Source organism: Alexandromys fortis, unplaced genomic scaffold (assembly GCF_014885135.2).
Source record: "Alexandromys fortis isolate MF-2015 unplaced genomic scaffold, M_Fortis_MF-2015_v1.1 scaffold_191, whole genome shotgun sequence".
In the NCBI taxonomy this organism is placed as follows: domain Eukaryota; kingdom Metazoa; phylum Chordata; class Mammalia; order Rodentia; family Cricetidae; genus Alexandromys; species Alexandromys fortis.
In genome coordinates this window covers 220,436-241,389 of record NW_026068064.1, presented here as the reverse complement: position 1 = coordinate 241,389, position 20,954 = coordinate 220,436, and the positions used below count along the sequence as shown (strand labels likewise).

The following is a 20,954-nucleotide window of genomic DNA, read 5'->3' as shown; positions in this document are numbered from 1 at the left end:
GCCTCTGCCTCACGAGTGCTGAAATTAAAGGCATGAATTACTGTCACCACCACCTGGCCTAAAACTCGTTTAAGTAGGTGCCCCACACTGGGTTGACTGACAGCCTAAGGACAAATCACTCATCTGTGGTGTCTTCCTTCCCCAGGTCTGGGTGCTGACTCTGAAACAGCCTGGCAGATCCTCCTCTCTGTGAAACTTCCTGTTTCATGTGCTGTATCATGGAATTAGCCCTGAGCCTTGCTTCCTGGGATCTGCATTAGAGCCATCTGCTCAGGAAGCATCCAGGCTTGGTGGAGTCTGTCTCTTCTATCCCCTCCTCTTGTCCTTTGTCTACCCTGGATCCTCTTATCTTTTTTTTTTTCTATAATGAAAGGGGCCCCTGGGCCTCCTAGGACAGAGACTCACAGGTGGACCCGCACACACTCCCAAGGATGACTGACCATGAGGGTCATCACGACCTGTGTGCCTGCCATCCTTGTCCTTCTGAAGCCCATAATGACCCGGAGCAGCCCTGGCTTTAGTGTCTGTGGTCTCGGGGTTCTACACGAAGGGCTCTTAAGGAAGTGGCTTCATGGTGCAGGTGTGTGCTGGAGATGCAGATGTGCACACTGCAGCTGCTGCTGTGTGTTTTCCTCGTATAATTTAGCACTCGGCTGTACCCACTCCTCTTGGGACTCATGTGCCACTTTAAATAACAGATATATCATAGCTCTCGGCTAAATACATCTTTCCTCCTGGTCCATCCTGAAGGCACCCTCCTCCCCGCTTTGGCATGACTCAGTGACCACTGGCTCATGTGACCATCGGGACCCTCTTCCCAGGGCCCAGTGATAAGAAAACTTGACATAGACTCCAAGTGGCTTCTAGGGTTGGGCTGCAGAGGAAGCCGGGTTCCCCAGGGCACATTACCAGGCTGTTAGGGCCTTCTAAGGCCAGCCTGGCTTAAGTCCAAATGACTCACACTGTTATTTAGTGAGAAAAACAAAACAGCATGGCTTCTGACCAGGTGGGGAAAGGGAACAGTGGGGCAGGGAGGGGGCTGATAGCCAGGATCTGGGCACCTTTGCAGATAACCTCCAACACACCTCCCTCAAAGAACACGCGGCACCCTGGCCATATGGGGATGGGTCTGCTTTGGGTGTCAGCCGTGCCCTGACCTGAGACAAACCCTCTGGCTGTTCCTGTTCTGTAGGTGGATTTGTGACAAGAGACATGCCCTGTGTGTGATTCTCACATGTAGCAAACACCAACTGTCTAGTATCTGCTGTCACAAGCATCGTTTCTAGAAGTATCCTTGTTAACAGTAGCGTGGGAAGACCAGTGACGATGTAAAGCCTCAGAGCGCAGCCAGGGCCGTGACGGTCATGGCATGGCATGAGGAACACACTGTGAGTCGCTGGTCACACTGTGGTACCATTGTCAGCACAAGTATATGTTGTTGCTTTGGCTTTGTCATAACGACTGAGCCTTGTCGTACGATATTGACTTGGTCTTCATTTTTTCTGTCTGAGGCAGGTTTGTTAGAAAGGCCTTTGATGGCTTTGTGCCCAATGGCTGTGTGACCCACATTGGCCAGCCTGGGTGCCAAGTGCCTGGACAGCACCTGGCATAGAGAAGCATGTCCATGACTGTTATTGAGCTATTTTTTATGATAAACCTTGAATACCCAACAGTGAGTTCTTCTGGGTCCCTGACGGTTAGCCACGGCAATGCGTGAGCCTGAGAAGCGCTGTTCTCGGGCTGAGCCTTCATCCAGACTTTCACCTGCTGCTAGACCAACGTGTTGGCTTCAGTTTTGAGGCCAGAATAAAAAGAAAAAAAGGTACTAGGAATGGTTAAAAGAAAACAAAAACCCTAGGTTTGTGTCTAGTTAGTAAATAACCATCCGTAGTTTCCAAATCTGATATAGATAGCTCCTATTACCTTCTCAGGTTAGGAAAAAATCCCTCTCCAGTCAGGTATGGTGGTCTAGGCCTCGAAACCAAGCACTCGGGAAGAGAATCTCTACAAGGTTGACGTCAGCCTGGTCTATGTGGCGTGTTCCAGGCCAGTCAGGTCTACCTCTGCCTTGTCTAGAAACAACAGTAGAAGAAGACGACTCTCAGGTGAAGGTTGGGGTGTACTGGGAAAGCTTATCCAGCAAGTAGGGTATTGAAGATTGAACAGGAGTTGAACAGAAGCTAAAGCCATGAATAATAGGCAATGCTGTCAATTAAAATTCTTCTTTGTGTACATATTAACTTCCTTTGGTTTCTGTCAGTATGCTCACTAGCAGAGTTAGTGTATCTATCTCTGGTCTCTTCCCGTTTCCTCTATGATTTCCCCTTCTTCCATTGCATTCTGAAAACCAAACACATAAAACCGAGACAGAATTTCTTAAAAGAATTTCCTTTTTCTTCTCTCTCTCTTCTTCCCACTGTGCCCACGCCCCCATTTTTTTTAACAAGGTCTCATGTCATGTAGCTAGTCTCAGACTTGCCGTGGAGCCAGGCTTAGCCTTGAGCCCCAGTTCCCCAGAGTGGTTTCTTTATGCTGTGGTTGCCCTCAAAGGTTCTATTTATCCAGAGGGTTTACCTGTACTTTCCCGTAGCTCTCTCTCCACCCCCTTTTCTATGCTTACTGTGCCTTTGCTTGCTAAGCAATGAAGAAACTGCAAGCACCCCCCCCCACACACACACAATGCGCCTACCCCTCTGTCTGCAGAACACCAGGCAGCTATGGGAAACAGACGGTGCATTGCTCCCTGTGGATAAGGAAACTGAGGTTTGGAAAGGTTTATGTAGTGGGCCATGCACAGTGACTGCAGTCTAGACCCAGGGGTTCTTTGCTCCAGGGCCTACCCTCCCACCCCCTTGTACCACAGCATGCATGCACTGGGTTGCATTTGGGCTGTGGCTCTTCAGCCTTGGTGCAGGCTGCTGCTTTGCTGTCTTCTTTCCTTTCACAGGCCCAGAGTCATCTAGTTCGCAGTCACACACCTTTCCTTCCTACTCAGTTTTCTAAGGTAGCTGCAGGCGAGGAGTGTATACTATGGACACTTGTGGCCTCAGGCAAGTATCGTAGAGAATGCAGGGGCCCAGGCTAGATGTGGAGGTTCAGTTCCACTTCCCTCCTGCTGGGAGCTGCTCAGGAACCCTGAGCAATCACCACCCTTCTTAGGCCCACATCTGGCTTTAGATTCTAAACCCTGCCTGCTGCAGGGCCCTGGGCCATAGATGAGGCCCTGGTGGATGGTGGAAGGTATATTGATAGCCCACTCCATGGTCGTGAATCCTGTACTTCCCAGCCAATCAGGCTCCTCCCACCCCATATGTGGAGAAGGTTCCAGGCCTGCTTCCCAGCATCGCTCCCAGAATTAAATGGTCTGAACACCTGGACTCTTGGTACATTGGTTTTTGGACTCACTGGGTATCCCAGTTAGGGTTATCATTGCTGCGATGAAACACCATGGCCGAAAGCAACTTGGGGAGAAAGGGTTTATTTGGCTTACATTTCCACATCATTACTCCTCATTGAAGGAAGTCAGGACCAGAACTCAAACACGGCAGGACCCTGGAGGCAGGATCTGATGCAGAGGCCGTGGAGAAGTGCTGCTTCCTGGCTTGCACCTCTTAGCTTGCTCAGCCTGCTTTCTTATAATACCCAGGACTGCCAGCTCGGGGTAATTAACACTGGGCTGGGCCTTCCCAGTCAATCCTAATTAAGAAAATGCCCTACAGGCTTGCTTATGTCCTGACCTTATGGGGGTTCCCTCCTCTCTGATGACTCTAGCTTGTGTCGAGTTACTAAAACTAGCCCGCACATTGGGTTTCTGCAGCAGGAACCTACCCACCTTTGCCAAGCACCATGTTCATTACACTTCAACCCCCCCCCCCCCAGATGCTCAGCACTGAAATTTCTTGAAGCTCTTTGTTGCTAGAAAGTTCTCAAGGGAAGAAAGCATTCCACCTCATGGAGCGTTATTAGCGCTTCAGCCCCAGGGCCTTGTTTTGCAGCCTTCCCTGGTGCAGAGAGCAGCTGGGCTTCCAGTCACAGCTGCTCGGGGTTTCTTCTATGCCTCCCTGCAGCGAGGACCCCTCAATCTACGTTTTCTCTGTGCTCAGGGTTTGGCTTAGGTGGTGGTGGGACCCAGAGTCAGAGGCTTACCATCACAGTCCCGCCAGGGCCTGAGGACAGACAGAGGGTGATAGTCAGGGCCTTGTGGGTGACTTCAGAGCAAGTCTAAAAATATGAGTGCCAGCTACATCCCAAGCAGAAGGGTCTCAGAGCAGAGATGAAAACCTGTCCAAAGGGGACACACAGGGGTCAGTAGTGGGGCATCCAAGTTGTTGTGTCATGGTAAACACAGTCCACATGTAGACACACCTCACCCTTGAGTCCCCGTGCCAGCCTGGACCTTGCTCCTGGGCCCTCAACTCGCACACCTACACCGAGCCATGTTACACAATGCCCTGGCCATCCCAGACCCGTAGAGCTAAGCAGAAGCCCCTATGGGTTCTTTAAAGCCTTGCTGTTCGCCAGTCCTCCCCATCTTCTCTGAAGCCATCCAAGCCCCACATGTAGGTGCTGCCACTGATTCTGTTTCTTTTCTCCTTCCTCATGTTATCTGACAGCGATTCTTGAGAGCTTTTCCTTCTGAGTCCATCTGAATGGTGCCAGCCTTTTCCGCCCTCAACCAGCCCTTCTCTGCCCTCGTGGTCACCTCTGGCACACTGGTGCTACCTGTCAGGGTTCCTCAGTCAGGCAAGGGCAAGCAAGGCCGTCGCGTCTCTTCCTGTTCCAGACTCTTCAGTGGCTTTTGGGCATGCTTAGAACAGAACCCCAATGTCTCATTTTGCCTGCCACCCCTGTGTCTCACCCTTCGGCACTGTGCTTAGCCGACCTTCTGCCAGACTCTGCATCGTCCTCTGGTCCTCTTTCTTGCCCCAGGCCTTTGTACTCAAATCACCTTCTAGCTTGCTGTTCTCCCACATTGGTGCCTGGCTCAGTATTGTGTGACTTAAACTCTTCAAACACACGTCTCTTCACCCCAGATAGGGAACCCATGACAGACCAAAGTACGGATACCGTCAAAGTCCAACCTGGTGAACCAGTGAGTTTTATTGGGGTTACTTACAGGAGCAGAAATGACTCAAAGACAGCTGCATCACCAAAGTCCACCCCAGCACAGGTGACAGCTCTCAAAGCTGGGAGCCTGGGACTCACTGCACCACATGCCTACAGCTCAACAGGTTGGAGAAAGAATGCTCTTTCTATAGCTCTCCGTCTAAACCTCTTCAAGCAGCTTGGCTGGTTTGTGATTCTTCCATGCAGCTGGTCTGCTCTCTTTGCAGCTTTGCTTGCCTAAGAGTTTCTTTGCAGCTTGGCTTTGCCTCATCTGAAAGAGACTCTGAACTTTTATTGTTTATTCTAGCTGGGAGGGGCCTAGTGAATCTGGTCAGTTTCAGGAACTTCCTGAAGCTATTTTGAGTTGTTTACCTTCCTGCTGAAGGAGTTTCCCTGCCGGAAAGGGTTATTCAATCTCAGAGGAAACTGTTACACAACACTGGGCTTTCTCCATTATCGGTTCCATTCAAGTAGTTTCTCCCCTATATATAAAAGCATTCTTCCGTCTCCTCAGCCCAGCCAGCCCAGCCAGCCGTTGTCCTGTCTGTCTGCTTTGTGCTGTTTCTGTTAGCAGTCATCACTATGCTGGCTTCTTGTGTACTGTGTGTGGTATTTCTCCAGAATAGAGATCCACAAGGAGGGTCTTTTTTATCGTTCTCACCCCCCTGGGGCCTTAAAGATAAGCTGTGATGAACTTGTGGCTGAATTGGAGTACGCCTGCATGTGTTCGCAGACCTGGTGTCTGTTCTGTCCGACAGACATCTTTCAGGAGGTAGGTGATGTTGGTCAACACTTTTATTTTAGAACGCCAGCTGGTGGCAGTGTGGGGGCCAGGCTGTGGGAGGGAGGGGACGGAAAGTTTTCAGAGGCTGTTAGAATAGGCCAGGAAATGGATGCTGTGCCTATGGTGAGGTGCAGATGGCGGGACACAGAGACACTCTGAGGACCTGTGATTGTATCGGGATTGTGTGGCACTGCGGGATGAGCAGTGGAGAGAGGCGGGCAATAACTCTCCTTAGTTATGTAAGGCTATTGGCTCTGAGGAGCATTGTGCAGAGCACCCCCAGGGGCCCTCTGGGAAAACCTCTACAGACTTGAACTATTTTTCTTCAGAGAACCTAGTCCTTTCTAGTTCTGGTGAAAGTCCTATCTCTGAGTAAGCACATTCTTACCCATCTGCCAAGGTGTCCTTGGGTCCCCAACTGTCACCATTCTCTCTCTCTCTCTCTCTCTCTCTCTCTCTCTCTCTCTCTCTCTCTTTTTCTCTCTCTGCTGGGGATGGAATTTAGAGCTTCCCACATGCTAGGCTAGCACTCCACTACTGAACCACACCCCAGCTCAGCTGTGCGACAGGCTGGCCCTAACTCATCCAATAACCTGGGCAGGTCTTGAACTCAGACCTGCTCTTCCCTGAGCCTCTTGAGTAGCTCGAGAGACAGGCCTGCACCTCTAAGCCTGGCTGCATCCCAGTTTCTTAGGTTTTTCTCCAAATTCTCCATTTGTGATGCTGAGCCCCATGGAGTGAAATGCCACTAGATAGGCCACCTCTCACCTCTGCCATCTCTGCTCTGAGTTCCCATGGCACCGAGACACGTGAGCAGCTACATCTGAGCGCTTCCTGGGTGCACAGCATGGTATGAAATAGACCGTGTGTGTTTTGCTTGCCTTTACCATCCCTGAGAGTGTAGACTCAGAGCTGGACAGGTTCAGAGTGACCCCCAACTCACTGTAGCCCTTGGCAGTGCTGCACAAGCCTTTTCATCTTTCTTTCCTAAGTCTGCAAAGTAGACATAATACAGAGGTCCATAGAGTTCCTGTGAAACGAAAGGAAATCCCGTGTTCCCAGGTGAGGTGGTTGCATGCCTCCAGTCCCAGTGTTGGCAGGTGGAGGCAGGAAGATCAGGAGCCAAGGGTCATCCTTGGCTGGACAGTGGGTTTGAGGCCAGCCTAGGCTACACATGGTATGCATGGTACTGCCTCACTTCCTCACCAAAAACAAAACAGAAATAAAGAACATATACTTGGTGCTTTCCATGAGTTAAATACAGGGCTGTCATAGTGGAGAGGGTGCCTGACCTGGCCTTCCCCTGTAGTCAGATTGATGACTACCTTAATTGTCATCATAGGACCTTCATCTGCTAACTGCTGGGAGCAGATGCAGAGATCCTCAGCTAAGCACTGGGCTGAGCTCCTGGGGTCCAGTCTTACAGAGGGAGGAGCGATAATATGAGCAAAGGGGTGAAGACCGTGATGGGAAAACCCACAGAGACAACTGACTTGAACTAGTGGGAGCTTTCTGACTCTGGACTGACAGCTGGGGGACCTGCACAGGACTGAACTAGGCCCTCTGAATGTGGGTGACAGTTGTGTGGCTTGAGCAGTTTGTGGAGCCACTGGCCATGGAGCCAGTATTTATCCATAGTGCATTAATTGGCTTTTTGGAGCCCATTCCCTATGGAGGGATACCTTGCTCAGCCTAGATAGAAGGGCCTTGGTCCTACCTCAAGTCATGTGACAGACTCTGTTGACTTCCCATGGGAGGCCCTGTCCTCTCTGAGGAATGGTTAGAGAATTGGGTGGGGGGAGAAGAAGGGGGAAGAGGGAGGAGGGGATTGGTATGTAACATTAAAAAAAGATTGTATTAAATGAAATAAAATAACAAAAAAAGATTAAAAAATGAATAAATACTGTGCTGTCAGTGACATTGCAGATATGGTTACCGTCTGTCATCACCGTCAGTGTCCTGGGCCACACAGCTGGAATGCTTTCTTTTTTCCCTGTCCCACACAGCTGCTCCCAAGTTCACCTTGTCTGAGACCTTCTGGTCCCCGTGTTGGTATTTCTGTTCTTTTCTGGGTGTGCCATTTTTCCCCTTGGCAGTGCTGGGTTCAGGCTAAGCCTGGGTAGCATCTCCATTCTGTGTAGCCAGCAGCTTCTTTGCAGCCACGGATTGTGCAATCCTCCGAGGTTGGCATGTCCTTGCAGAGTCTTACAGTTTCCCAGGGCGGTCATTGTCAACCCGTGTGCTGTGGGAAGCAGGGCTTTTCCTGTGTGGTCGGTTATGTTAGTGGAGAAAGTAAAATAGAAGCGACAGCACAAAGGTTGGTGCTCCTTATTGTTAGGGTGTGTGCGTGTGTGCGTGCGCGCATGCACGCACAGGATTATTTTGTGAATCTGATAGTGTTTATATACCCAAGGCCCAGAAGAAAAAAAAATGAGAAAAATACCTACAAGCCTGGCTCTTTCATGAGCCACTGTCCTCGAGTCTGCCAGTTCCAGCTGCACCCCATACTCAGGGTCAGGCTGTGCACTCATCTGTCTTGATCCCTTTTCTCCTTGGCAACTGTGGAGGGCTTAGCGCTTCTGAAGGATGCTTGTGTCTAAGGGCCGCAGGACATCCGGGTAGCATTTGGAAATACCTGTCTGGTGACATTTGCTACTTGCATTTCTTTCTCATAATTGGGAAGCGGATTCACACACTAGAGCTAGCCTGGCCCTTTGGATGAGATGCACCTGCTGATTTGCACATGAATTCAAGCCAGAGCCTGCAGCTAGCAGACAGACTGGTGCGTGCGTGGGGGTGCTCGGCCCAAAATATCAGATGGATTGGAGTGTTGTTGTGGCGTATAGATTATAATGGGGATAAACTTAGCTTCCACAGAGATTAATGTTCTCAATTCATGTCGATACAAGTCTGCACTTGTCAACTTAAAGACTTGGGAGATTTCAACTTTAAAAACTATGCTCACCTGCCTCCCTCTTATTATTCAAGTTTTTGGTTCTTGGTTTTGGAGCAGGCAAATTGCAAGGACCTTACCACTGCCAGGCACAGACTCGCTTGCAGGCCTCTTGTTGGAACTTTTCCAGAGAACCGTGGAATAGCCTGCTGTTGCTAACAGCGACGGCTATGGTGACTGTCACTGCCGCTGAGAGAAGGCCCCAGAATTCTCCGTGCTGCTCTGGCTCTGGTTGTCAGTGCTCTATGAAGGTGGGAAAGGGACTTGAATGTTGGGGCTGTGCCTGCTGTATATTAATCAGGGGCTTGGTGGGACGTTCTTCCTGATGAGTGCCTTACCCCTCAGAAGTTTTTACTCTTCGTCCTTCATTCTAAAAGCAATGGGTGCTCACTGCAAAACCAGGCTTGGGATATTGCACGCTTGGCTTTGAAATCCAGCCTCATCACTTAGTACATATGCACCCCTGAGCCGCCGGGCACCCTCCCTGAGCCTTGCTTTACCCAACTGTAGAGAAGGCCCTGATGTATCATAGCATTGCCGTGCGGGCACCTCCTGTTTCAGACCTGTCCTCTCTGCTTCCCAGCATTCCTGGATGGCTTCTTTTAAAACCCCATCCCTCTAACTGTATAGGTCCTAACCCCGAGTTTGGGAGCTTGTCCATATGCACACCTCTGTTCTCCTTTGGGAGATGCCAGCTCACTAAGGGGCTGCTATTCAGAGTGGATGCTTCTGGCATAGGAACTGGGTCCCAGGGCTTCTCATTGGCCTCAGGCGATGCCCTTTGTGTCGATGTCCAGGTGGGCACACAGAGTGGAGAGCCTCGTGTTGGGAGGCAGATTGCTTCTATTCCAGCCTGAGCTCATTCTGCTTTACACTGCTTGGAGCATCCTCATTTCTAAGGAGCTGGAAGTAGTCACAGTGACACATGGCACTCGGCAGACTGCGTCTCAAAGTGCGGTCCCTCAAGGGCTGTGCAGACCTGAATGCCAGGAGGCCTTGCTGTTCCAACTGCAGATCAGCAAGCCCGGTGCCCCACGCCACCCTTGCTGCCCCTCTTGGGATATGGCTAGGACTTGTTGAAGGACCATTTAAGCCTCTGCCCTGGGCAGTGGTGCCCTCTGCTGTTCAGGAAGCAGCTGTGCAGCAGGGCCCCCAGTATTTGACTCACCTGTCTGTTGACAGCTGACCTACTTTTGTTTGACCTTGATTTGTTGAGCACAGTTAGAAACGCAGCTGGGGCTGCGCCTCAGCTGCCTGAATTTAAAAGTCTCGGTGTGACAGCCCTCCAGTCCAGGCCGAAGGATGGTTGGGTGCATAGTGAGTTTTGCAGTAACCTTTGAATTATAATTCTATCGCAAGGAAAAGGCTTGATTCAGGAATACCGAACAGTTATTTGGGCCTGGCTGTGAGGCCAGAGCAGCAGGCCTGGATTCCTCGCTACAGGGCAGCTTAATCAGGAAATGGCCTAGATGGCCGCCTTTCAAGTAGGTCCTCGCAGTAGCCTGGCAACAGGCACAGGGTCATAATTGGAAGAATTTGGCTTTGAGTGTCTGTGGGTGTTTACAGTGCACTATAGGGCAGGCCTTCTCTTATTTATAGAATATTTAGAGCAACAAGCAGCAGAAGGCTGAAAAGGCACTAAATCTCGGTTTATTTTTAACAAATTCCATCTTTCCCTTCATCCCAGAAGGAAGACTGAGTTATTAAAAAAAAACAGTAAAAAAAATACATCCCTGCAAAGCACACTGAATCTAATTATGGGGTTGCCAGCGCCGGCCTGCAGCCACACTTGGAGGGCTCTATACGCCAGCCGTCCATTCAGTCCGTGAACTTACATGACTCCGGCTCTTCATTTAGACCTAGAGCGGGAAGTATTGGCAAGTGAGGGCTGATCAGAGAAAAGTTCTGGTCTAAATTGGGAGATAGAAGGCATAAATAGAGAGTAGTGTGCTTCTCCGTCCTCAGAGGGAGATTAAAATCATCTTCATTGTCCGTTATACTTAGCTGCGTACACACATCTCCCGACGTTCTAACTACCCATTTCAGGAATTTGGCTCGCTGCAGTAGTGGATCTGTGCCACTCCGAGGAGCCACTCGTGTTGTGTTGTCTTCTGAGCCCAGCCCCAGAAGAATGCTACCCCACAGTCTCAGGGACCCGGGAAGCCTGGGCATTTTTGTCTGTGGTCTTGTGGTGTGTTAGGGCTGAAAGGCCCAGAGGGACCCTCAGGTGCAGCCGTACCAAACTGTCAGCACATGCTGAGGTCCAGCCGTGATGCTGCCCAGAGCCTAGAGTAAGTCTCGGCAGCAGGGGCACATGGGGGCTCCAAGCCTTCTAAGATCTCAACAGTGCCCTGCTATGTGACACTCAGGACGGTGATTGAACCAATTTGAGTTTCGTACCTCCTGGGGCCACCGTCTCAGAAGATACACTAAGTTGCATAGTCTCGATGAGTATGGAGAGCCAGTTACAGGTGTACAGAGGTGAGTCATGTGACAGGGAGGACGAAAGTGGGAATTCTGGCAAAGGGGAATTCAGTTGCTCCTTGACACCCTCTCCCCCAGAGACTCTTGTGGGACTCTGATGTTTTCTCATGGGAACAGGTGCTGCACATTTGCTGAGGATAGGGAGGAGGCAAGCATGGTGCAGCAAGTGGGGGGCACAATGGAGATGGAGGCCAAGATTTTAGAGGTGCTTGAGGGACTGCTGAGGGGGCTCATGGGGATGTGGAGGAGAACAAAGGACTAGGGCACAGGCGGGGGCAGGCGCCCTGGGTCCAATGGAAGGCCTTTTTGTTAGGCACTTATGGGTAGCATGAGGGCTATGTTCCCAGGGCTGCCACCCCACCCCGGGCAGAAGGATAGACAAGTGGTCTAGGGCACCAGTCCCAGTGGACTGGGCCCGTGTGTGAAGTGAAACCTGTGTCCCTTTCTTGCCCTGGGCCAGAGTTGGGCCCCAAGGCTGAGAGTGGCAGAGGATCTCGGGAAACCTTTCCATGGAAGGTGGCTGCTGGAGTCTTCAGTGGACAATGTTGGAGGCCAGTGGCTTAGAGGAGGTGAGCAGGCCACACAGGAGGAGGTAGGGGCCTGGATTGAGCCCACAGCAGTCCGCAGGGGGAAAGAACCAGCGAAGGGAGAAGGGGCTTTTGGTGTATGTGGGGGCTTATAACCAAAATTGTGGGATTTGGATACAGTCAAATGGAGTAAAGAACAGAAACCTGCTGGGGCTCGAACTGCCCCTGCCAGGGCTTGGGAGGGCGGCTGTGGGCAGATCCCCAGCCTACCTAACTTTGAATTACCGAGTACGTTCTCACTCAGTGGGATTGTTGTCCGCCCAGCCAGAGGTTCCCCTACTGCCCCCAGGTGTTGCCAGATGGCAGACAGAGTACCCAGGTGTTCCCACAGCATCTCCATGCCTCCTCCTTCTCTTCATCTGACGCTCCCAGCCACCCTCAGGTTCTCAGAGTTGAGACTCTGTGAATGACCAGAAACAAGAATGAAAGAAATGCTTGGAAAATAGCCCATGAGCTGTTGTTCAAGGAAGATATTTTTTCTTGAATTGTACTGCTTCAGTACAAGTAGCAGTTGTTGGCAAATCGTTCCTTCTAAATTTACTTTTAGTTTTGTAGTTGATCAAGGTGGTAATGCTCCCTGGTGCCCCGTGTTGTAGTGAGACTCTCGTCTCATGCCGCCGCCGCCTTCCCCCCACTTGCTGTTGGTCTTCTTGCTGTCTCAGTGACCTTTGCACTGTGCGTGTCCGCCCAGAAGGTCCCCACTGCGAGATCCAGGTCAGGGTGGTGACAAACAAGAAACGAAGGATCCTGAAGCGATCCTTGGCAGAGAGGATACCATAACCCGAGACAGCCCCCGCCTTCCTGAGCCGCGAGATGGGTTGGCCCACTGTCCTGTCCTTGCGCCTCCTCCACTATCAGCCTGGCAGTGGTAACCGATGCCGACTTTAAACCCTTCAGAGTAGGAAGACATGGGCAGAATGATCCTAGCCCAGTCACCAGCCTGATTGCTGCCCCAGCACCCCCAGTGGGTATTTAAACATGTGTTTGGTTCTTTAAATCATGGCTGCTCACTGGTGCCACCTCCAGTACCAACGGCCGACAGCCAAAAGTAAAAGCCCTGAGGGCTGTGTGAGCCACACCAGTCCGAAGTCCACCCTTGTCTCCTTAGCCGCACCCTTGGCTGTCTTCCGGACTTTTGCAGTTTATCAGAGCAATGGGCGCTTCAGTGGAAGGGCCGCCCCAGGTCACTTTCTCTGGCCCAGGACTACAGGCCCGCCTGCCTATGTGGCACAGTGAGCCACCTCCTGGCCTCAGGCGCGTAACCACCAGACATCCTGCTCCCTCTTCTGGACACCTCTGGCTGCACAAGTTCCTTCCTTCTTCTGACCTCCAATCTTTCTTGCCAGCGGTTCCTCAGTGACCTACTTTTGTTCGCTGTGGCCACACAGCACAAAGATCTGTAGGCATGGCAGAGCTCTCCTTTAGAAGTAGGAAACATGGCTCCGGGACCCATGCTCTTTCCGTTCTTTTAAGATTTACTTTAAGTTACGTGCACATATGTGCATCTCTGTGGGTATGTCTGTGTGAGTGTGGGTGCTGGCAGAGGACAGAGGAGGGCATTGGAGCCTCTGGAGCCTCAGGCATGGGTGACTGAGTCCCTCAGTGTGGGTGCTGGGACCCAAATGTGGGTCCTCTGTAAGAGGTAGTATGCACTTTTAGCTGCTGAGCCGTTTCTCTGATCTCTTTGGAAATAAAGATCTATTTTATTTTTAATCTGTGTATATGTATATGCCTGGGTATGGGTGCAGGCCCCTACCCATTCCTTAGGTAATCTGAAGTCAATAATACTAAGGAGGCGGTAACTGAGCATGTGCTTGCCTTGTGTGGGCGATGTTCTCAACATCTTCCTCAGATTCTCAGTACACACTGTCATGAGCCTCAGTTTACCAGTGAGGAACCAAAGGTGCACATGATCGGAACTTGTCCCCAGCCACCTAAGTCAGTGGCAGAGTGGAGCTGGGCCCAGGCAGTCTCTCCGGAGCCCGTGACCCGAGTGCTGGTGCTCCAGTAACCCACAACCTTTTGTTTATAGTACTAAAAATAAGTCCCCTATTAGGCTCGGGCTGGCCTTGCTTTCACTTATTTTGCAAGAAGTCGTTTGATAGGAGTCTGAGTTGAACCCTTTTCCATGAAACCCCTTCAGAGTTTGTTTTGACAGAATGGACTGACCGCAAGGGCAGAGGCCTCTGCTCTGTCAGCACCAAATGGGGTCGGCTCAGCCAGGACTCCTCAAGCGACGGCATTAGATCAAGGTGGCAAACGCGAGCTGTGTCGGATAGACAGCGGGCCTCTTGTTAAAGTGCCTACTCATAGCTTTAGTGTCTGATGAGAGCAGAGAGAGCTGTCTGCAAACCATCGCAATGTTCTGTTTTATGGAGCAGCCCGACCGTGTCCAGGCAGCGGGATTTGCTGGCCACCAACCCTGGGCATTCTGTAACTTGGGATGCAGGTGCAGCCTGACTATGTTCAGGCAGCGGGATTGGCTGGCCACCAACCCTGGGCATTCTGTAACTTGGGGTGCAGGTGCTAACTGTGCATTTCCACAGAAGCTTGTCCGCTCACTCCAGTCTCTGCCGGAATGTAGATAAAGGTGATCTGTAACTTCACTGGGAGCCGTGTTCCCTGTGCTTAGGATCAGAGGCTGAGAGGCTGGAATCAGGCCACCTTTCTCTTAGTGGGCTGCTTTCTATGTGTTCCAGTCAGATTTATAGAGACATCAGCCGGAGACCTGGAGGGGAAAGCAGGACTGAAGGGTTGGGTAAGGTCAGCCTTGCTGTCCCGCAGAGGGTCTCGGAGCAGGGCCATGACTTCCCTGAAATGCTGAGCCTTTACCTGAAATGATGGCACGGAAAGGGTGCTACCCTGCAGCAGAAAGTTGACGGGGGACAATGGAAAATGACTGGGAACGACACAATGCCTGGTGGTTATGAGTGTAAATATTAGCTTGGCGACTTCCTTCTTCCTCCACCAGCTCTTCCTCTTCCTCCTCTAATCCTGACAACTGTTGACTTTTCTGTTTGGCTTAGAGCATGAAGTTCTGAGTCGGGCGTGAGTAGGGCGTCTCGGAAATGTGTGGGTGGTTTGGTTAGGTGCTCTGAGCAGACAGTGCTTTATGGGAAGGGTGATCCTTCCAGAAAGTGGGATTGTCCATCCACACAGTTGCCGAATGTGCGCTGGGCATTCCTGGCTGTGATGGTCTGAACCTGGAACCAGACTTCATGCTACACAGAAGGGAACCATTTTTGCACGTTTTAAAGTTTATACTGAGTTTTCTAAGACCACCACTGCCAAGTATGAGTAGCCGTGTTTTATGAAAAGTTCTATAGCATCTCATTAATGTTGTACATTAATAATGCCTTATGTGTTGATGTGTTTATATATTAGCTTATAAAGTTAACCAACTGTAATTCATTTTTCCCTTGTGTTACAGACAGGGCATAGAGTTGACTATAAATAAGTTTCTCCAGGTTATATTATTGACATATTTTGTTCTGAGAGTGAAAGATGTGGAAAATATTTGTGCAAGTGTTGGGTGTGGTTAATCCCAGCACTTGAAAGGCTAAGGCAGGCAGTCACAAGTTCAAGGTCAGCCTGGGCTGCACCGTGAGACCCTGCAAACAAACAACAACCACACACATACACGTATACACAAAGAAACACCCAAATTTTGTATTCCTTCTTTGAAAGTAGGAAAGGAGTTAGCATATGTGTGCATGTATGTGCATGTATCCATAGTTTATAAGTTAGCTGAGGAAGTCGTAATAGGTCAGCCTTGAAATTTAAAAACATAATTTATTTTTGTCCTTTTACTAACGGTATGCAGAATTCAGAATATCTGGCTTTGTCCATTGTTTGCCAGAGAATATATTCTGATGTCCTTTGACATTATATGGTCCTTTACAACCGTACAGTCTGAGCCTGAAACAGCCCCCCCCCCTATCTCTGATTGTCTCTGTCATGACTGCTTTCACATGCATGTTATGACATCCACATGGAGGGTTCTGCTCTTCTCTTTCTTAGGTTGTTTGGGCTGTTTGACCCTCTTTCTGCCTGCATTCCGGCAGAGACTCAAAGCCACGTGCAGGCCTGAACATGGGAAAGTGGGCTCCCGAGGCCTAACCCGGCACCGTGGTCAGTTGACCCTTGTGCCCGCAGTCCCGCAGTCTCTGTGAAGAGGACAACCCTCCCCACACAGTGTGTGTTGTCAGGAAGCCTGGGGTCCCAGCACCTCTTATGTTGAGCTTTCTACAAGGTTTCTATCTGTCTAGAGGATTCTCTGTCTTTCCTTGTTCTATCTTTCAAGTCCTTTGTATGCGCCCCATAGCAGCGGGGTTACAGCTAAACCCAGGACATGCTGAGAAGGCTCGTTGTTCTGCTTAGTCTAGAGGTAACATTTGCTTATTAGAGAAAGGTTCAAACCAAAAGATGAAATCAATACTCGTTATCTCAGCCCCAAAGACAATTCCTTGTAACATTTTATTAAATGTTCCTATATAAATAATTCATGTTCAACACACATGAAAAGATGGAAAACCAGGTCTTCGTAATAAAACGATTGACTCATACCGTTGGATTAGTATTCTGGGAACCGTCTTCTCATCTTTTTTTATGTCGCTATGGAATGAGGTTAGGAATATTATATGTATAATTCTGAGTCCTTTTAAAACTTAACATTTACAGGAGTATTTCCCAAGTTGTTATAGTCTTAAGAATAATTTGAGTGGTTGTTATAATATCTCATCTTACATATCCATAATTTCTTTAAAAAATTATGTATATGTGTGTGTTGTACCCACAGAGGCCAGAAGAGGGCATCAGAGTTGTAAGCTGCCTGACATTAATATTGGGAACCAAACGCAGGACCTCTGGATGAATAGCAAGCAGTTCTAACTGCTGAGCCATCTAACCCCAAAGTTTAACTAACCTGTCTCAGTGGCTATTTAGATGTTGTTGATTATTTATTATAGGGCTATAAGAAAATCCCTGTACATCCATGGATGTTTATCTACTATTTAATACTTGTAGTGATATTTCATTTGTATTTTAATAAGTAAAACTTGCCTGAAAATCAGAGAGTAAAACAGCCCCACTGGTCAGCCTTACAGACCAGGCAGTGGTAACACACACTTTTAATCCCAGCTGGGGCTAAATGAAATATCACTACAAATACTATGGGCCGTGTGATAACTTTAGATGGAATTGCAAAAGAAATTACTTAGGCTGGGTAGGTAAACACGCCTTTAATCCTGGCACTTGGGAAGCAGAGGCAGGCTGATGTCTGTGAGTTTGAGGCCAACCTGGTACCAAGAAAGCCAGAGCTACATAGAGAGATCTTGTCTGAAAAGAAATTACTTGGGCACATGGATGGCACCTCTTCAAGCCCCTTAACCCCATCGTGGTTGTTTCTGAGACAAGAGTCCTTTATGCAGCCGTGGCTATCCAAGAACTCACTATGTAAACCAGGCTGGCCTTGAACTCACAGAGATCTGCCTGCCTCTGCTCTTTAGTACTGGAATTAAAAGCATGTGCCACCAAATCTAGCTCGGGATAACCCTTTTTAAAGCTTAGACGGACACGTGCCAAATTTCTTGCGAAAAGTCCACACCAGTTTACTTCTGACTTACGGTGGAGTGACTTGCTTTTTGAAAAACATGTATTTTTATTTTATGCGTACTGTGCACATGTAGTGCCTGCCCGTGGAGGGGTGAAGAGGGTTTTGGATATCCTGGAATTGGAGTTAGAGACAGTTGCTGCGTGGGAATGAAACCCAGGTCCACTGCAGAAGCAGCCAATTCCGTTAACCGCTGAGCCATCTCTCCAGCCCTTGGCCTGTGTTTGGATACTATCTTCACTGATACCAGTTTTGTCTTTAAGAGGAAGCCTTCACTAATAAAAGCAGAGAAAGCAACATCTCACTCCTTCGGCCTGAAGAGGTTGGAGGTGTTTTCCTGTCTTATTGGTCTTTGCATTTTGTCCTCTGTAATTTCCTGTTCCTGACCTTTGCTTATTTTCCCATCAGAGTTTTTGCATTTTGTAGCTTTGTGGGAGACTTCAGGGTCTGTTTTCCTGTATATTCTATAGCCAAGAGCACACCTTCTCAGGGGTCTGTCAGGCCTGGATTTCAGTCCTGGCTGCCCCTGCTGGGCAGAGAGGTTGCTGGCAGGTAGTGTGCTCTGAGGGGGACGAGATGAAGCTTGGTTCAGCTTTGTGATCCCGCACCCAGTGGTTTCTCAGAAACTACTCTTGAGCTACAGCCTAGGCACAGCCTCAGACCCAGAATAGTCTCCTGCTGTAACCAGCACCCAGAAAAATGAAATCAAAACTGCAAGGGCTCCCCACCCCTACCCCATTTCAAAGGGAAGAAACGAGCGGAGGAAAGCAAGCGGATTCTGTTTCAGTTGAGAGGAACTTGTAGGGTCAGGATCCAGTCAGGCCTACCTGTTGGCTCTGGGGCCCAGGAGACCGCAGGAGTCTCGATTAGATTAAGTGGTCACACTCACACTGTGTCCTCAGGGCAGGAGGCCAAGGGCACGCTGGAAAGTTCCACGTGTGGAGGTGAGAAGGTAATCTGGTTAACCTTTTGTTAACCTCTCCCTTGGACTGCTTCTTCCCCAGTGTCCTAGGTAATTCCTGGCTTTGGCATCCTGGCAGTGTGAGCAGGGATGGGGGTGAGCTTGTCCTACCCACTGCTACCACTTGGGAGAGAGTCTGCACTCAGCTCATATCTGCTGAGTCACTGAGGCAGCCAAGCCTGTGTGGTCCTGGCTGTGTTGTTGGGCATGTCTGGGCTCCTGCTCCTGGTGGGTCCCTCACTTTCCAGCTACGTTACCTTGTGAAGGTTGCTTCACCTCCCTGACTCAGTGCCATCTTTTATGATGTTGATGAACAGTACCTCCCCCAGTAACCTAAGGACAGAATGAGATATTGGCCAGCCATGTCCTAGGTCCCCGCTTGGTGTTTCTGATGGGAGGTGATGACTGTTCGGAAGAGCGGCGGGGAGGCAGGTGTCTTGTCTGTTTCACCCCCACACAGCCCTGTGGGGACAGCTCAGACACCCAGCGGTTCCAATCCTGCACTGTGGAGGACAAAAGTTATCACTTCCTCCAGTCTCCTTAGAGGTGTGTACCTGGCAAGTGGAGTTTAGGGTGGATTTTGTCCCCAGGATCCCCCGTGGCTGGAGGCCTCTGCACAGGTTGAAGACTGGGTGTCGCCCCATCCCGTGTCTAGGCAGTCAGGAAATAATATTCATGGTTTCTCCAGAATGCTCACAAAATTGACCTCAGCAGCCCACCCTGTGCTCAGCCTCTGACCCTCTCTACCCACCCACAGCCCGTCCGCCATTAGTGTCGGCCTGGAAATGCACATAGATCGGCCCTTTCCCACCCTCACTGCCTCTCCCTCAGACTTCCCACCCTGTCACACCTTAACTCTCACCTCAACACATACATACCCCAACAAAAACAAGACAAAGAAATAAAAGCCCTGCCCTCTCACTCACTGCAGCAGTTAACTGGGGCAGCTGGACCTGGTGGCACATGCTGTTAATCCCAGCATTCGGGAGACCGAGGCAGGAGGATTATCACGAGTTCAAGCTGTCTTGAGCTATACAGCAAGTTCCAGGTCAGAGTAAGATATAGAATGAGACCCTGTCAAAACAAAAACAAACCCCGCACCCAAACCTAAGCGGAACCATATGCTTCTCAGAGTCCAGCCTGGCTGTCTGGTAGCACTCTGGTGCTGCCCCAGCACGTGCGTCCTCTGGGCTGCTGTCCTCTGTCTGTAACCCCTGGCCACCCACTCACCTCCTGCTGTCTGCCTTGTCTCCCCAGGGTGTCCTGCCCTCCTCCCCTTATGCCAGCCCTCACCCCCAGCACGCTCATCACAGCCCAGCATCCAGTATAATTTAAGTGCTTACCTCCTTTGCCTGCCACCCTTGCCGGCATGTGTCCCAAATGAGGACACGGGGTGGCGCCCCTGCCCCATACCACAGGGCTGCAGAGGACAGTTCCTGGCACTGGATATTTTCAGCACGCTCACAGTGTCTTCGCCGTCACAGAGTCACCCCCAAGTGAAGTGTGGTGGCCACATGCAGTACGTATGGGGAAATGTGCTTCCTCTGGCAGACCTGTCACAGCAGACGTCACCTGGTTCCCGCGGGTGCTCGGCAGTATACAGAGTGGGTTGCTGGAAGGTTTGGGGGTGCTGATGGGACATGAGGTACCTTGTACTTCCTGGTCCCAGCCTGCCTTCAGGGGCTCCTGTCAGTGTTTCAGGCAAAGTCAGGGACTAGAGTTTGGAGAATCTGCTTGTATTTCTAGGAGTGCCCCGGGTTTGGAGTACCGCTGCGAAGAGCTGGTGCTCGGCTCCAGGTCTCTCTCCAGCCTTCCCTCACCTGTCCTCACCCACTCCTACCTGGTTTCTGGACGTCACTGTCCCTGCTCTTGTCTGCTTTAAGAGCCCCAGGTCCCCTTGTCTTCTATCCTCACAGACTCTGAGCCTCTTCCTAAAGCCTCCTGCGTGGGTCTGCGTCTCTGGCAAGTGCCCCCTTCTCTGTGGTCCTGTTTACTCAGCCCCAGCTCTTCTGCTTAAGTAGGTGGCCGGACGGCCCAGTGCTCTTCTTAGGGTAAGTCCAGCCAGCCACAGAGGGGGAGTCCCCACAGAGGAGGAAGCCACACCCCTAGCGACCACCTACCTTGCCCAGGACACTCAGCCCTCAAGTGACAGAGGTGAGATTTGATGCAGGAGGCCCCACACTGCCCACCATCCTCCCTCACTCAGCATCTTCTGACTCTGTGCCTGTCCCTTCTTCCAGCGGCCGGGTTCAGAAGGGATCCACGGCTTCTTCCTCTCCACTTGCTGGGGAGTTAGAAAGGCCACTCACTAAGGGGCAGCCCTGGAGCCATGCTGTGTCTCGCTGTCCCAGGAGACCTCTGCGGCCCTCCATAAACCCCCTCTGGGACTGCCCCCAGAACACCCGTATACACGTTGTGTGTGGTGGAAAAGAGGAGGCTGCCTGCAGAGACCGTTCTGCGGGGTTTCC

The 20,954-nt window shown here is 50.6% G+C and overlaps 1 protein-coding gene across 5 annotated transcripts in view; it reads left to right on the top strand.

Annotated features, from left to right (window-relative positions):
• Bmal1 (basic helix-loop-helix ARNT like 1) overlaps nucleotides 1–20,954 on the top strand; it is a 98,586-nt gene that overhangs the window by 31,968 nt on the left and 45,664 nt on the right. The gene's annotated exons all lie outside the window — the stretch shown is intronic.